Source organism: Bufo gargarizans, chromosome 1, assembly GCF_014858855.1.
Source record: "Bufo gargarizans isolate SCDJY-AF-19 chromosome 1, ASM1485885v1, whole genome shotgun sequence".
Classification (NCBI taxonomy): Eukaryota; Metazoa; Chordata; class Amphibia; order Anura; family Bufonidae; genus Bufo; species Bufo gargarizans.
In genome coordinates, this window is record NC_058080.1 from 344,110,549 (window position 1) to 344,129,292 (window position 18,744).

Sequence of the window (18,744 nt, forward strand, 5' to 3'; positions counted from 1 at the left end):
CACTAGCGTTATGTCGTCCGTTATCACAGGGTTATTATAAGGGAACATAAACGGAATCTATAGGATGGAATGCAAAACAGAAGCCTTTAAGAGTTATTCCGTTTTGATCCCTGCTAATAGAAATCTATGGGAAAACATAGCGGATCCGTCTGGTTCCCGTTATGCAAGATGGAAAACAAAGTCCTATCGACAGGACTTTGTTTCAGTCTTGCATAACGGGAACCAGACTGATCTGTTTTGAGTCCCATAGACTTCTATTAGAATGGAGAGCAAACTGAATGCATTTTAACCACTTCAACCCCGCTAGCTGAAACCCCCTTAACCTCCTCAGGACCGCCGTACGCAGGATTGCGTCCTGCCGGCGGTCCTGCTCTTCTGGGTGGACGCATATACGCGTCCTCCCGCGAGAGCCGAGATTTCCTGTGAACGCGCGCGCGCGCTCACAGGAACGGAAGGTAAGCGAGTGGATCTCCAGCCTGCCAGCGGCGATCGCTCGCTGGCAGGCTGGAGATCCGAATTTTTTAACCCCTAACAGGTATATTAGACGCTGTTTTCATAACAGCGTCTAATACACCTCATACCTGGTCCTCTGGTGGTCCCTTTTGTTAGGATCGACCACCAGAGGACTCAGGTAGGTCAGTACAGTAGCACCAAACACCACACTACACCCACCCCCCCCCCCGTCACTTATTAACCCCTTATAAACCCCTGATCACCCCCCCTGTCATTGATCACCCCCCCGTCATTGATCACCCCCCCGTCATTGATCACCCCCCCGTCATTGATCACCCCCCCGTCATTGATCACCCCCCCGTCATTGATCACCCCCCCGTCATTGATCACCCCCCCCGTCATTGATCACCCCCCCGTCATTGATCACCCCCCCGTCATTGATCACCCCCCCGTCATTGATCACCCCCCCGTCATTGATCACCCCCCCGTCATTGATCACCCCCCCGTCATTGATCACCCCCCCCCCGTCATTGATCACCCCCCCGTCATTGATCACCCCCCCGTCATTGATCACCCCCCCGTCATTGATCACCCCCCCGTCATTGATCACCCCCCCGTCATTGATCACCCCCCCGTCATTGATCACCCCCCCGTCATTGATCACCCCCCCGTCATTGATCACCCCCCCTGTCATTGATCACCCCCCTGTCATTGATCACCCCCCTGTCATTGATCACCCCCCTGTCATTGATCACCCCCCTGTCATTGATCACCCCCCTGTCATTGATCACCCCCCTGTCATTGATCACCCCCCTGTCATTGATCACCCCCCTGTCATTGATCACCCCCCTGTCATTGATCACCCCCCTGTCATTGATCACCCCCCTGTCATTGATCACCCCCCTGTCATTGATCACCCCCCTGTCATTGATCACCCCCCTGTCAGGCTCCATTCAGACGTCCGCATGATTTTTACGGATCCATGGATCGGATCCGCAAAACACATGCGGACGTCTGAATGGAGCCTTACAGGGGGTGATCAATGACAGGCGGGTGATCACCCATATACACTCCCTGATCACCCCCCTGTCATTGATCACCCCCCTGTAAGGCTCCATTCAGACGTATGCATGTGTTTTTGTGGATCCGATCCATGTATCCGTAAAAAATCATGCGGATGTCTGAATGGAGCCTTACAGGGGGGGGGTGATCATTGACAGGGGGGTGATCACCCCCTGTCATTGATAACCCCCCTGTAAGGCTCCATTCAGACGTCCGCATGTGTTTTGTGGATCCGATCCATGTATCCATGGATCCGTAAAAAATCATGCGGATGTCTGAATGGAGCCTTACAGGGGGGGTGATCAGGGAGTCTATATGGGTGATCACCCCAACCCCCCCCCCCCCCCCCCTTGTTTGTTTTTGTTTTTTCTTACAAAGTCTCATATTCTACTAACTTGTGTCAAAAAATAAAATCTCACATGGACGCACCATACCCCTCACAGAATCCAAATGTGTAAACATTTTCAGACATTTATATTCCAGACTTCTTCTCACGCTTTAGGGCCCCTAAAAAGCCAGGGGAGTATAAATACCCCACATGTGACCCCATTTCGGAAAGAAGACACCCCAAGGTATTCCGTGAGGGGCATATTGAGTCCATGAAAGATTGAAATTTTTGTCCTAAGTTAGCGGAAAGTGAGACTTTGTGAGAAAAAAAACAAAAAAAAAAAAAATCAATATCCGCTAACTTATGCAAAAAAAAAAAAAAAAAAATTCTAGGAACTCGCCATGCCCCTCATTGAATACCTTGGGGTGTCTTCTTTCCAAAGTGGGGTCACATATGGGGTATTTATACTGCCCTGGCTTTTTAGGGGCCCGAAAGTGTGAGAAGAAGTCTGGGATCCAAATGTCTAAAAATGCCCTCCTAAAAAGGTATTTGGGCCCCTTTGCGCATCTAGGCTGCAAAAAAGTGTCACACATGTGGTATCGCCGTACTCAGGAGAAGTTGGAGAATGTGTTTTGGGGTGTCATTTTACATATACCCATGCTGGGTGAGAAAAATATCTTGGTCAAATGCCAACTTTGTATAAAAAAAATGGGAAAAGTTGTCTTTTGCCAAGATATTTCTCTCACCCAGCATGGGTATATGTAAAATGACACCCCAAAACACATTCCCCAACTTCTCCTGAGTACGGCGATACCAGATGTGTCACACTTTTTTGCTGCCAAGGTGGGCAAAGGGGCACATATTCCAAAGTGCACCTTTCGGATTTCACCGGTCATTTTTTACACATTTTGATTGCAAAGTTCTTCTCACACATTTGGGCCCCTAAATTGCCAGGGCAGTATAACTACCCCAAAAGTGACCCCATTTTGGAAAGAAGACACCCCAAGGTATTCCGTGAGGGGCATGGCGAGTTCCTAGAATTTTTTATTTTTTGTCGCAAGTTAGTGGAATATGAGACTTTGTAAGAAAAAAATAAAAATAAAAAATCATCATCATTTTCCGCTAACTTGTGACAAAAAATAAAAAGTTCTATGAACTCACTATGCCCATCAGCGAATACCTTAGGGTGTCTACTTTCCGAAATGGGGTCATTTGTGGGGGTTTTCTACTGTTTGGGCATTGTAGAACCTCAGGAAACATGACTCAGAAAGTCAGAGCTGCTTCAAAAAGTGGAAATTCACATTTTTGTACCATAGTTTGTAAACGCTATAACTTTTACCCAAACCATTTTTTTTTTTGCCCAAACATTTTTTTTTTATCAGACATGTAGAACTATAAATTTAGCGAAAAATTTATATATGGATGTCGTTTTATTTGCTAAATTTTACAGCTGAAAGTGAAAAATTTCATTTTTTTGCAAAAAAACCCCTTACATTTCGATTAATAACAAAAAAAGTAAAAAATATGTCAGCAGCAATAAAATACCACCAAATGAAAGCTCTATTAGTGAGAAGAAAAGGAGGAAAAATTCATTTGGGTGGTAAGTTGCTTGACCGAGCAATAAACAGTGAAAGTAGTGTAGAAGTGTAAAGTGGCCTCGTCATTAACCACTTCAGCCCCGCTAGGTGAAACCCCCTTCATGACCAGGCCACTTTTTACACTTCGGCACTACACTCCTTTCACCGTTTATCGCTCGGTCATGCAACTTACCACCCAAATGAATTTTACCTCCTTTTCTTCTCACTAATAGAGCTTTCATTTGGTGGTATTTTATTGCTGCTGACATTTTTACTTTTTTTGTTATTAATCAAAATTTTACGATTTTTTTGCAAAAAAATGACATTTTTCACTTTCAGCTGTAAAATTTTGCAAAAAAACAACATCCATATATACATTTTTCACTAAATGTATTGCCCTACATGTCTTTGATAAAAAAAATGGTTTGGGCAAAAAAAAAATAAAAAAAAATGGTTTGGGTAAAAGTTATAGCGTTTACAAACTATGGTACAAAAATGTGAATTTCCTCTTTTTGAAGCAGCTCTGACTTTGAGCACCTGTCATGTTTCCTGAGGTTCTACAATGACCCCTATTTTGGAAAGTAGACACCCTAAGGTATTCGCTGATGGGCATAGTGAGTTCATAGAACTTTGTATTTTTTGTCACAAGTTAGCGGAAAATTATGTTTTTTTTTTTTCCTTACAAAGTCTCATATTCCACTAACTTGTGACAAAAAATAAAAAAAACTTCCATGAACTCCCTATGCCCATCTCAAAATACCTTGGGGTGTCTTCTTTCCAAAATGGGGTCACTTGTGGGGTAGTTATACTGCCCTGGCAATTTAGGGGCCCATATGTGTGAGAAGTAGTTTGCAATCAAAATGTGTAAAAAATGGCCTGCGAAATCCGAAAGGTGCTCTTTGGAATGTGTGCCCCTTTGCCCACCTAGGCTGCAATAAAGTGTCACACATGTGGTATCGCCGTACTCAGGAGAAGTTGGGGAATGTGCTTTGGGGTGTCATTTTACATATACCCATGCTGGGTGAGACAAATATCTTGGCAAAAGACAACTTTTCCAATTTTTTTTATACAAAGTTGGCATTTGACCAAGATATTTATCTCACCCAGCATGGGTATATGTAAAATGACACCCCAAAACACATTCCCCAACTTCTTCTGAGTACTGCGATACCACATGTGTGACACTTTTTTGCAGCCTAGATGCGCAAAGGTGCCCAAATTCCTTTTAGGGGGGCACTTTTAGACATTTGGATCCCAGACTTCTTCTCACGCTTTAGGGCCCCTAAAAAGCCAGGGCAGTATAAATACCCCACATGTGACCACACTTTGGAAAGAAGACACCCCAAGGTATTCAATGAGGGGCCTGGCGAGTTAATAGAATTTATTTTTTTGGCATAAGTTAGCGGAAATTGATTTTTTTTGTTTTTTCTCACAGTCTCACTTTCCGCTAACTTGGGACAAAAAATTAAAAATCTTTCATGGACTCAATATGCCCCTCAGCGAATACCTTGGGGTGTCTTCTTTCCAAAATGGGGTCAGTTGTGGGGTGTTTGTACTGCCCTGGCATTTGAGGTTCTCCGCGATCATTACATGTATGGCCAGCATTAGGAGTTTCTGCTAGTCTCCTTATATTGAGCATACATGGGTGAATGGGCCCTAATAGCCCTTTGTGCCTGTCCTGGTGAGATGTGATCTCTATGCTAGGTGTACCTGTGTGTGGTACTTCCGGAAAAACTCCCCTAAGCATAGGGCAGGTTGGTCAGGACAGTCAGGACAGAAATAGCGGGTGTCACGCCTTATTCCACTCCTGCTACAGACACAACATCTTTTTCGGGGTGACTGTTGGGTTAAGGTACCGGCAACGACATTGGGGAAATGTCGCTCGTGTAGACGGCTAACTACACTGGTGGATGGGGCCACGGAACCTCCTGGGTACAGGAGGTTCTTGATGATCTCTTCCTGAAATTTGAGGAAGGATCGTGTTCTCCCAGCCTTACTGTATAGAACAAAACTATTATACAGAGCCAATTGAATCAAATATACAGACACCTTATACCAGCGTCTGGTTCTGCGGGAACCTAAATACGAAGACAACATCTGGTCATGAAGTCCACCCCTCCCATGTGAAGGTTATAGTCGTGGACCGAGAGGGGCTTTTCAATGACACGGGTTGCTCGCTCAATTTGTATTGTCGTGTCTGCGTGAATGGAGGAGAGCATGTAAACATCACGCTTGTCTCTCCATTTCACCGCGAGCAGTTCTTCGTTACACAATGCAGCCCTCTCCCCCCTTGCAAGACTGGTGGTAACGAGCCGTTGGGGGAAGCCCGCACGACTAGTTCGCGCGGTGCCACAGGTGCCAATCTGTTCTAGAAACAAATGCCTGAAGAGGGCCACACTTGTGTAGAAATTGTCCACATAAAAGATGGTACCCCTTGCCAAATAAGGGTGACACCAAGTCCCAGACTGTCTTCCCACTGCTCCCCAGGTAGTCAGGGCAACCAACCGGCTCCAGGGTCTGATCTTTTCCCTCAGACACGAAATTTGTGGGTATAGCCTGTGGCCCTTTCACAGAGCTTATACAATTTGACCCCATACCAGGCGCGCTTGCTTGGGATGTATTGTTTGAAGCCAAGGTGCCCGGTAAAATGTATTAGGGACTCGTCTACGCAGATGTTTTGCTCTGGGGTATACAAATCTGCAAATATCTGGTTGAAATGGTCTATGAGGGGCCGAATTTTGTGGAGTCGGTCAAAAGCTGGGTGGCCTCTGGGATGGGAGGTGCTATTGTCACTAAAGTGCAGGAAACGCAGGATGGCCTCAAAACGTGCCCTGGACATAGCAGCAGAGAACATGGGCATGTGATGAATTGGGTTCGTGGACCAATATGACCGCAATTCATGCTTTTTGGTTAGACCCATGTTGAGAAGGCCCAGAAAAATTTTAATTTCGGAAACTTGGACTGGTTTCAACCGGAAAAGCTGGGCATAAAAGCTTCCCGGGTTGGCGGTTATTGTGTTGCATACCGGTTTGTTTCAGCCACAACTAAGTCCAAGAGCTCCGCAGTCAAGAACAGCTCAAAAAAATCTGAGCTGTCCCAACCCGAACTCCAGACTGGGCGGTGAAAGGGGGAACTACAGGTGCGGCTGAAGTTGGGGACTGCCAATCAGGGTTTGCCAGCACCTCAGGGATTCTAGGGGGTCTACGGGGCCGTCTTTGCGGTGGCTGCGACGGGGTAACTACTGCTCGTGCCACTGTACCAGCTTCAACTGCCCTTCTGGTGCTCGCCACTTCACCATGTTCTACGGCAGTGCTGGTACTAGGTCCAGGGAGGGCTGCGCTGCTGGTGTATGCCTCACCACGTAATCCGACAGCGCCAGCACCACTCTGCTGCCCTTGAAGCGGATCCTGCACAACCTGTGGTCTAGCGACACATGGCCGGGTACGCCTGGTGCTATCAGGGACCTCAGCCGCCTCATCTGAACTTTGGGTCAGAGTGTCACTGCTTTCTACAGGTTCATATTCTGACCCGCTAGATTCGTCAGATGAGGGTTCCCATTCCTCATCCGACTGGGTCAGAAGCCTGTAGGCCTCTTCAGAAGAATACCCCCTGTTTGACATTTGGGGGAACTAAATTTAGGGGTATTTTAGTTCCCCCAAAGACTACCCAAGAAAAAAAAGCAAGCCTGTCTTACAAATGGGAGGCTAGAGAAGTACCGGAGGCCGCTGCGGTTGATAAAAAATATCAAAACAGATTTTTTTTATCGCCGCAGCGCGTGTAAAGTAAATGTGCAGTGATAAAAAAAATAATAAATATTTTGTCACTGCAGTGGGGCGGGCGTGGGTGAACGCACGTGTGGGCGACTGATCAGGCATGATCGGGCAAACACTGCGTTTTGGGTGGAGGGCAAACTAAAGTGACACTAATACTATTATAGATCTGACTGATCAGTTTTGATCACTTCCAGATACTATAAAAGTACAAATGCCAATTAGCGATACGCTAATCAGCGAAAAAGGGACTGCGGTGCGGTGGGCTGGGCGCCAACTGATCCCTAAACTACCTAACCAAGGGGCCTAAACTATCCTAAAATTTAACTGTCAATACCAGTGAAATACACTGATCACTTTTTTCCTTTCACTAGTGATTGACAGGGGCGATCAAAGGTGTGATCAAAGGGTTAATTGGGGTGCAGGGGGAGATCTGGGGCTAGTGTGGGGTGTTTGGTGTACTCACTCTGAAGCCTGCTCCTCTGCTGGATCCAACCGACCAAAAGGACCAGCAAGCTGATGACGCGTCCCCCCTTGGCGAAATGCCGGCCTGCATGCGCTGGCCGGCTAAGCGCGTCATCTCGCGTCTCGCTGAGAGGAATCCTCAAAGGGTAGGGCGGTCTTTTTTACTACCTTGGCCACTTGCAAATCAACCTTAGGCGTCTGGTTATATATTTTGCTTTCAGACGGGTCAAAGCAGAGCCTATTCCTAAATTCTTTAGGAACGCCAAGTCTCTTTTCTGGATCTGACCATTCCTCCAATATAATTTCTTTTATATTTTCATTGATGGGGAAAACAATAGAACACCTAGATCTAAGACCCCCAAACATTTCATCCTGTACCGTACGGGGTTTAGGAGTATCTTCAATGCCCATAGTAGACCTGACTGCTCGGAGCAGCTCCTCCATTTCATCAGCAGAAAAAAAGTATTTTTTATCCTCTTCAAGAATCTGTCCATCCGACAAGGGTTCCTCATTAGGAAATTGTCTGGACGAGGCAGAGGCCACTTCAACCTCTTCGCCCTCAGAAGAAGAAATAACGGATACTTTGCGTTTCTTAGAAGGGATGGGGTTGCTGGAGGGGGTAGATAAGGAGGCTAAAGAGGACTTAATCTCGTCTGAAATAAAAGACTTCATTTCCGAGAGTATATCTGGTTGCTCCTCTTTCCAAATCTCCGAAGTGCAAGGTTTGCATAGCCTCTTTTTATAATTTTCAGGGAGACGCTTGGAACAAGCACAGCATTTTAAGGGTTTTGTTTTGGTTTTTAACTCCTTGCTGCCCTGCAGAAGGAAGCAACCAGATATCCCAGCATTAGTAATTCAGGCTTAAAAAAACCCCTGAAATATACACCCCCCAGAAGGGGACTCATGGTACTGGAAGCAGAAGGATCAGGACCTTCCTGGCGGGGAGCAGGTGTCTCAGACATCGCGGTGTAGCAGGCGAGGGGCCGAAAGGAACCGCGGTCGTCTTTTTTAAAAATCCCGGCGTCTGACGTCATCTAGCTGCGCCCTGCATGACTGCGTAGGCCATGCGCCGCACCAGCCTACTAAGGGATACGTGCGTCGCCCGGCCCGCCCATAGAGACGCTCCATGCGCCGCACCTGCTCCCCCTGCCGGACGCTAGAGCTCGGCCCTCCTCAGGAAAGGACGCCGAGAGCGGCGCCCGCCGAGAAGCCGGCACCTCCAACTGCTTCCTCAAGGAGGGAAGGAAGTCTGAAGGTATGGGGAGGACCACAGGCCTTGGCATGAGCCAAGACGAGGGTCCTTGATGCTCCTAGCTGGCCAGCCTTAGCCCCTGCCGCGGGAGGCCAGCTGGAGAACCTGTAAAGAAAACAAGGTTATTTCATCCTCCATGAAGGAGGAACTCTCCACGTGTTGGCCCCTGTAGGGGCAGGAAAGCACTGAGGAGGTGGAGGGGTTCTTAAACTCTCTATGTGTTCCTGCCCCTACAGAGGTCAAGGGTCAATCTCAATGTGGACCGTCATGGTGGATGAAATGGAAAAAAAAAAAAAAAAGGTTGGACACCTCATTCAAAGAGTTTTCTTTATTTTCATGACCATGAAAGTTGTAGATTCACACTGAAGGCATCAAAACTATGGAATTATATACATAACAAAAAAGTGTGAAACAACGGAAAATATGTCATGTTCTAGGTTCTTCAAAGAAGCCACCTTTTGCTTTGATTACTGCTTTGCACACTTTTGGCATTCTCTTGATGAGCTTCAAGAGGTAGTCACCTGAAATGGTTTTCACTTCACAGGTGTGCCCTGTCATGTTTAATAAGTGGGATTTCTTGCCTTATAAATGGGGTTGGGACCATCAGTTGCTTTGTGGAGAAGTCAGGTGGATACACAGCTGATAGTCCTACTGAATAGGCTGTTAGAATTTGTATTATGGCAAGAAAAAAAAGCAGCTAAGTAAAGAAAAACAAGTGGCCATCATTACTTTAAGAAACGAAGGTCAGTCAGTCCGAAAAGCGCTACAAAGAAACTGGCTCACATGCGGACCGCCCCAGGAAAGGAATACCAAGAGCCACATCTGCTGCGGAGGATAAGTTAATCCAGGTTAAGAAATCGCAGGTTAACAGCAGCTCAGATTAGAGACCAGGTCAATGCCACACAGTTCTAGCAGCAGACATCTCTAGAACAACTGTTAGAGGAGACTGTGTAAATCAGGCCTTCATGGTAGAATATCTGCTAGAAAACCACTGCTAAGGACAGGCAACAAGCAGAAAAAACTTGTTTGGGCTAAAGAACACAAGGAATGGACATTAGACCAGTGGAAATCTGTGCTTTGGTCTGACTATTCCAAATTTGAGATCTTTGGTTCCAACCGTGTCTTTGTGCGACGCAGAAAAGGTAAACTGATGGACTCTACATGCCTGGTTCCCACTGTGAAGCATGGAGGAGGTGGTGTGATGGTGCTTTGCTGGTGACACTGTTGGGGATTTATTCAAAATTGAAGGCATACTGAACCAGCATGGCTACCACAGCATCTATATATCTATATCTGTATGGTATATTTAGTTTACAACATATGTTAATCAATAATTCATATGTGTTCTCTATGTGTAACAATGTATTGATTTATATAGATATTATACCATGCATTTATCATTTAGGCCTCTTTCACACTTACGTTGTCCGGATCAGTCGTTTACTCCATTTGCCGGAATTACACGCCGGATCCGGAAAAACGCAAGTGAACTGAAAGCATTTGAAGACGGATCCGTCTTCAAAATGCGTTCAGTGTTACTATGGCAGCCAGGACACTATTAAAATCCTGGTTGCCATAGTAGCAGTGCGGCAAGCGTATAGGATTTTTGGCCGGAGCAAAAAGCGCAGCATGCTGCGGTATTTTCTCCGGCTAAAAAAAAAAAAAACGTTCCGGTCCTGAACTGAAGACATCCTGAACGGATTTCTCTCCATTCAGAATGCATGGGGATAATCCTGATCAGGATTCTTCTGGCATAGAGCCCCGACAACGAAACTCTATGCCGGAAGAAAAGAACGCAAGTGTGAAAGAGCCCTAAGAAGGTATTGTAAAAGGTACAGAAACATTGAAGTTTATGTTAATTGGATTTCTGAGACGAGTAAATGTTATTTCAAAACAATAGTTATTCATGGATGTAGATAAGTGAAATGTACAAGTTCCGGTGCCAAGCATCAAAGCCGTTATATAAAATTTTCATCAAGTCAACCTATATTTCAAAAAGATATGAGAAGACAGCCAACTCCAACAAGTCCATGATATAGGTAATTAACCACCTCCCGACCGCTGTACGCACCGATGCGTCCGGGAGGTGGTTGTTTAGTTCCTCCTGGACGCATCGGCGCATCCTCTCGCGAGACGCGAGATTACGTCACAGCCGGCCCGCGCATGCGCATCGCGGGCCGGCATTTCGCAGAAGAGTATTTCGTCAGCAGCCTGCTGGCCACGATCATTGGCTGGCAGGCTGCTGATTTTTTAAAAAAACCAATCAGCAGCCATATAACCCCACATATTAGTAAATATGATGGGGTTATATGGCTGCTGTGCTCCTCTGCTCCTTCTTTTGGTCGGTTGGTTCCAGCAGAGGAGCACATCATTACTGTGAGTACCCACCACACCACATTTAGCCCCCAGATCACCCCAATTAACCCTTTGATCACCCCTTTTATCCCCCCCTGTCAATCACTAGTGAAAGGAAAAAAGTGATCAGTGCAAACTGTCACATTTTTTTTCCACTGTTACTGACCGTTAGGTTTTAGGTATAGTTTAGGTCCCTTGGTTAGGTAGTTAGCGATCAGTTAGCGCCCAGCCCACCGCACCGCAGTCCGTTATTCGCTGATTAGCGTATCGCTAATCAGCATTTGTACTTTTATAGTATCTGGAAGTGATCAAAACTGATCACGGTCAGATCTATAATTGTACTAGTGTCACTTTAGTTCGCCCTCCACCCAAAACGCAGTGTTTGCCCGATCAGGCCTGATCGGTCGCCCACACGTGCGTACACCCACGCCCGCCCCACCGCAGTGACAAAAAAAATATTTTTTTTTTGATCGCTGCACATTCACTTTACACGCACTGCGGCGATAAAAAAAAAAAATCAGTTTTGATATTTTTTATCAACCGCAGCAGCCTCCGGTACTTCGCTAGCCTCCCATTTGTAAGACAGGCTTGCTTTTTTTTTCTTGGGTAGTCTCAGGGAATACCCCGAAATTTAGTTGCCCACATGTCTAACAGGGGGTATTCTTCTGAAGAGGCCTACAGGCTTCTGACCCAGTCGGATGAGGAGTGGGAACCCTCATCTGATGAATCCAGCGGGTCAGAATACGAACCTGTAGAAAGCAGTGGCTCTCTGACCCAAAGTTCGGACGAGGAGGCTGAGGTCCCTGATAGCAGCAGGCGTACCCGGCCCCGTGTCGCTAGACCGCAGGTTGCGCAGGATCCGCTTCAAGAGCAGCAGAGTGGGGCTGGTGCTGTCGGATTACGTGGTGAGGCATACACCAGCAGCCCAGCCCTTCCTGGACCTAGTACCAGCACTGCCGTACAACCTGGTGAAGTAGCGAGCACCAGAAGGGCAGTTGAAGCTGGTACGGTGGCACGTGCAGTAGTGACCCCGTCGCAGCCACCGCAAAGACGTGCCCGTAGAGCCCCTAGAATCCCAGAGGTGCTGGCAAACCCTGATTGGCAGTCCCCAACTTCAGCCGCACCCGTAGTTTTCCCTTTCACCGCCCAGTCTGGAGTTCGGGTTGAGACAGCTCAGATCGATTCGGCCCTGGGATTTTTTGAGCTGTTCTTGACTGCGGAGCTTTTAGACTTAGTCGTGGCAGAGACAAACAGGTATGCCACACAATTTATCACCGCTAACCCGGAAAGCTTTTATGCCCAGCCTTACCGGTGGAAACCAGTCCAAGTTTCAGAATTTAAAACTTTTCTGGGCCTCCTCCTCAACATGGGCCTGACAAAAAAGCATGAATTGAGGTCATATTGGTCCACGAACCCGATTCATCACATGCCCATGTTCTCTGCTGCTATGTCCAGGACACGATTTGAGGTCATCCTGCGTTTCCTGCACTTTAGCGACAACACCGCCTCCCGTCCCAGAGGCCACCCTGCTTTTGACCGGCTCCACAAATATCGGCCCCTCATAGACCATTTCAACCAGAAATTTGCAGATTTGTATACCCCTGAGCAAAACATCTGCATAGACGAGTCCCTAATACATTTTACCGGGCGCCTTGGCTTCAAACAATACATCCCAAGCAAGCGCGCCCGGTATGGGGTCAAATTGTATAAGCTCTGTGAAAGGGCCACAGGCTATACCCACAAATTTCGGGTCTATGAGGGAAAAGATCAGACCCTGGAGCCGGTCGGTTGCCCTGACTACCTGGGGAGCAGTGGGAAGACAGTTTGGGACTTGGTGTCACCCTTATTCGGCAAGGGGTACCATCTTTATGTGGACAATTTCTACACAAGTGTGGCCCTCTTTAGGCATTTGTTTTTAGAACGGATTGGCGCCTGTGGTACCGCGCGAACTAGTCGCGCGGGCTTCCCCCAACGGCTCGTTACCACCCGTCTTGCAAGGGGGCAGAGGGCCGCACTGTGTAACGAAGAACTGCTCGCGGTGAAATGGAGAGACAAGCGTGACGTTTACATGCTCTCCTCCAGTCACGCAGACACGACAATACAAATTGAGCGAGCAACCCGTGTCATTGAAAAGCCCCTCTCAGTCCACGACTATAACCTCCACATGGGAGGGGTCGACTTCAATGACCAGATGTTGGCTCCGTATTTAGTTTCCCGACGCACCAGACGCTGGTATAAGAAGGTGTCTGTATATTTAATTCAATTGGCTCTGTACAATAGTTTTGTTCTCTACAGTAAGGCTGGGAGAACTGGATCCTTCCTCAAATTTCAGGAAGAGATCATCGCGAACCTCCTGTATCCAGGAGGTTCCGTGGCCCCATCCACCAGTGTAGTTAGCCGTCTACACGAGCGACACTTCCCCAGTGTCGTTGCTGGTACCTCAAACCGACCGCCACCCCGAAAAAAATGTCGTGTCTGTAGCAGGAGTGGAATAAGGCGTGACACCCGCTATTTCTGTCCTGACTGTCCCGACCACCCTGCCCTATGCTTAGGGGAGTGTTTCCGAAAGTACCACACACAGGTACACCTAGCATAGGGATCATCTCACCAGGATAGGCACACAGGGCTATTAGGGCCCATTCACTCACAGCTGCTGCAAACGTCTCCTTTCACATGGGACAAAGTGCATAACGCACTTCGCCACATCTTTGGGCGATTTGCGCTTTGCACATTGACCCATGGGGAAGGAGAGGTTTGTTCTATAAAGGTAAAAAAACAAAACAAAAAAAAAAAAAACAGGTAAGCAACAGGTTAATGTTTAGTTCCAAAAGTTAAAGTTACATGTTCTGTTCCAAAGTTAATAAAATTATTGCGTTGTGGCCTGGTTTTTTTTTTTTTTTTTCGTCTTTTTACCTTCCAGGTGAACCAACCGATCGAGTAGCTGCAGCACCGATGTGCATTCTGACAGAAGCATTGCGCTGCTGTCAGATTACACGCAAGTCGGTGTATGCGGCGCTGCAAGACGGGATTTTCTCCTCTGCAGTGACAGATACGTTTGCCGAGGCACACGAGCTGAGGAGGAGGCGGCGTTCCTATGCTTTGGCAAGCACTTTGTGTGTGTATGTATGTATGTGTGTATATATATATATATATATATATATATATATATATATATATATATATATATATATATATATATATATATTTTAATATATATATATATATTAAAAAATCCCAGCAATGATTTATTCATCCACATCGATTGATGCGAATGGAGAAATCTGGTTTGCCAGGGCATACATGCTAAGTGGGTATGGATGTAGGGCGGAGCTCCTATGTCCTGGCAGACGCCTTTCCTCTCCATTTTTTTTTTGGCAGAGATTTTTTCATCCACATTGATCGATGCGAATGAAGAAATCTGTGCCGTTCATTTTTTTCTTTCAGCCCAGAGGCTGAACGGAAAAAGAAATCTCATTACCTGTATGCTCAATATAAGGAGAATAGCAGAAACTCCTAATGCTGGCCATACATGTAATGATTGCGGAGACCCTCAAATGCCAGGGCAGTACAAACACCCCACAACTGACCCCATTTTGGAAAGAAGACACCCCAAGGTATTTGCTGAGGGGCATATTGAGTCCATGAAAGATTGAAATTTTTGTCCTAAGTTAGCGGAAAGTGAGACTTTGTGAGAAAATTAAAAATAAAAAATCTATTTCCGCTAACTTATGCGGAAAAAAAAAATATTCTATGAACTTGCCAGGCCCCTCATTGGATACCTTGGGGTGTCTTCTTTCCAAAGTGGGGTCACATGTGGGGTATTTATACTGCCCTGGCCTTTTAGGGGCCCTAAAGCGTGAGAAGAAGTCTGGGATCCAAATGTCTAAAAATGCCCTCCTAAAAGGAATTTGGGCCCCTTTGCGCATCTAGGCTGCAAAAAAGTGAGACACATCTGGTATCGCCGTACTCAGAAGAAGTTGGGGAATGTGTTTTGGGGTGTCATTTTACATATACCCATGCTGGGTGAGAAAAATATCTTGGTCAAATGCCAACTTTGTATAAAAAAATGGGAAAAGTTGTCTTTTGCCAACATATTTCTCTCACCCAGCATGGGTATATGTAAAATGGCACCCCAAAACACATTCCCCAACTTCTCCTGAGTACGGCGATACCAGATGTGTCACACTTTTTTGCTGCCAAGGTGGGCAAAGGGGCACATATTCCAAAGTGCACCTTTCGGATTTTGCAGGCCATTTTTTACACATTTTGATTGCAAAGTACTTCTCACACATATGGGCCCCTAAATTGCCAGGGCAGTATAACTACCCCACAAGTGACCCCATTTTGGAAAGAAGACACCCCAAGGTGTTCTGTGAGGGGCATGGTGAGTTCCTAGAATTTTTTATTTTTTGTCGCAAGTTAGTGGAATATGAGACTTTGTAAGAAAAAAAAACAAAAAAAAAACATCATCATTTTCCGCTAACTTGTGACAAAAAAAAAAAATTCTAGGAACTCGCAGTGCCCCTCACGGAATACCTTAGGGTGTCTTCTTTCCAAAATGGGGTCACTTGTGGCGTAGTTATACTGCCCTGGCAATTTAGGGGCCCAAATGTGTGAGAAGTACCTTGCAATCAAAATGTGTAAAAAATGCCCTGCAAAATCCGAAAGGTGCACTTTGGAATATTTGCCCCTTTGCCCACCTTGGCAGCAAAAAAGTGTGACACATCTGGTATCGCCGTACTCAGGAGAAGTTGGGGAATGTGTTTTGGGGTGTCATTTTACATATACCCATCCTGGGTGAGAAAAATATCTTGGTCAAATGCCAACTTTGTATAAAAAAATGGGAAAAGTTGTCTTTTGCCAAGATATTTCTCTCACCCAGCATGGGTATATGTAAAATGACACCCCAAAACACATTCCCCAACTTCTCCTGAGTACGGCGATACCACATGTGTGACACTTTTTTGCTGCCAAGGTGGGCAAAGGGGCACATATTCCAAAGTGCACCTTTCGGATTTCACCGGTCATTTCTTACACATTTTGATTGCAAAGTTCTTCTCACACATTTGGGCCCCTAAATTGCCAGGGCAGTATAACTACCCCACAAGTGACCCCATTTTGGAAAGAAGACACCCCAAGGTATTCTGTGAGGGGCATGGTGAGTTCCTAGAATTTTTTATTTTTTGTCGCAAGTTAGTGGAATATGAGACTTTGTAAGAAAAAAAAATAAAAGAAAAAATCATCATCATTTTCCGCTAACTTGTGGCAAAAAATAAAAAGTTCTATGAACTCACTATGCCCATCAGCGAATACCTTAGGGTGTCTACTTTCCGAAATGGGGTCATTTGTGGGGTAGTTATACTGTTTGGGCATTGTAGAACCTCAGGAAACATGACAGGTGCTCAGAAAATCAGAGCCGTTTCAAAAAGCGGAAATTCACATTTTTGTATTTTTTTTTTTTGCCCAAACATTTTTTTTTTTATCAAAGACATGTAGAACTATAAATTTAGCGAAAAATTTATATATGGATGTCGTTTTTTTTGCAAAATTTCACCGCTGAAAGTGAAAAATGTCATTTTTTTGCAAAAAAATCGTTACATTTTGATTAATAACAAAAAAAGTAAAAATGTCAGCAGCAATAAAATACCACCAAATGAAAGCTCCATTAGTGAGAAGAAAAGGAGGTAAAATTCATTTGGGTGGTAAGTTGCATGACCGAGCGATAAACGGTGAAAGGAGTGTAGTGCCGAAGTGTAAAAAGTGGCCTGGTCATGAAGGGGGTTTCACCTAGCGGGGCTGAAGTGGTTAAAAGTGTCAGGAAAAGACCTTGCTCAATGATTTATATTGAGAAGGTCAAGGAGGTCATGTGAACAAATTAGGAATTTAGTTTAAAGTTGTGATGTTCATCTGTAGTACCACAGTGCCATCTGGAGGCAGATGGACAATATTATATTTCCTTATTTTGTTCTATACACCATATTAGGAGTTAATATGACATCGTGGTGTTATTAGCATGCAAATACACCCACCTTACCTGATTGGGAAACCCTAATCTAAAGGGGATGATTCTCAGATAAGGGGGGGGGGAATAATTACTCATGTGCGGTGCAGCAAGGGAATCCATAGAGATCCATATTAAGCCATAGATCAATCCAATCAATCAAAAAGGAAACTTTACCAGAAGAAACTTGGATTGTTTTTTTTTTTCACTAGGAAAGTTCTTCAGAACTGGTTCCATCTGAAGTCCGTCTACCTTTGACCCGGTAACGTATATTTTGTTTAATACTCGTGATATTAATAAGATATTTCTCTCGGTATATAGCCAAGAGTTCCCATACTGTGGGAATATATATAGTGTTAGGCGCCTCCATAATGCTGATTATTATTTTAGCAAAGATGCATATTGTTAATGGAAGATCTGACATTATTTGAAAAGAGGACTAAAACCCTTGGGGAGTTATTTTCCATAGTCTGATTGCCGAGCTGAATATTTTATCATATTAATATCATATTTTTGATTGGTCATAGGAAAACAGTTGAGGGATAACAGTTATTTTCCTGTATAAATCCTTGTTTTATTGCTATAACCTGTTTGATAAGCAGAAGATCCTAAGTTTCTCTTGGTATAAGAGTATGTTAAAAGTATGACACTGGTTGTCAAAAATCACTAAATCATACTCTGTTGATCAGATAAGGGGTGTGTTAACACCACCGTGTGGTACATTTTGGGTATTATTTTGTAACCATAATTTGTTTTGCAATTGTATTTATTTTTATATTTATTTTATAATAAACGATTATATATTTTTGGATATAAAATTGTCCTTTTGTTTCACTGCTTGCACAAATCAAAGATACTTGATAAAAAGAACTTAGAGCCGCGTTTATGTCCGCCCGAAGGATAATATAATTTGTTTTTATCCTCTTTCATATGAAGATTCTTTTTATATAAGAGACACATTGTTATTTTCTTGAACCAGTAGGTTGTTTGAAAGAGTCAAACATTTCAACAAACTTTGCATTAATCAATAGTACAGTATGTGTAAACTAGGAATAACACTTTATGGCCATTATCGGTCATTAGCGGTTTTCCTCTGGGCATAGTAAATATCTAGCTTGCAGTTCACTCAGACATGATGGGTTGAGATTAGATGCCCTCCACTGCTCACAGAAAGTAGAGAAAAATCTGCTTCGGAACCTTCTCTTATGCACTCCGAAGCAGGCACCAGATCATGGAGGACATTATTGAGAGTAACTGACCTGTATGGTTGTGAACATAGCTATTAGGAAGTTTATATCTCAGCTCACGTAGCGCCAGCATTTTGCTCGTCTGCGATCGCTCACTGTCATTCTCCCCATCCCCTTTCCATAGACTTGCATTGACATGTATAAAATGATCCTATTGGAAGCTGTAGTGGGGGAACGGAGGGCTCCTTGAAAGGTCACTTTTTTAAACAAAGTCCTACCAGCCATTTTATTTTA

The 18,744-nt window shown here is 45.0% G+C and overlaps 1 protein-coding gene across 1 annotated transcript in view; it reads right to left on the reverse strand.

Annotated features, from left to right (window-relative positions):
* CHAF1A (chromatin assembly factor 1 subunit A) overlaps window positions 1–18,744 on the reverse strand; it is a 251,216-nt gene that overhangs the window by 78,410 nt on the left and 154,062 nt on the right. The window lies entirely within an intron of this gene.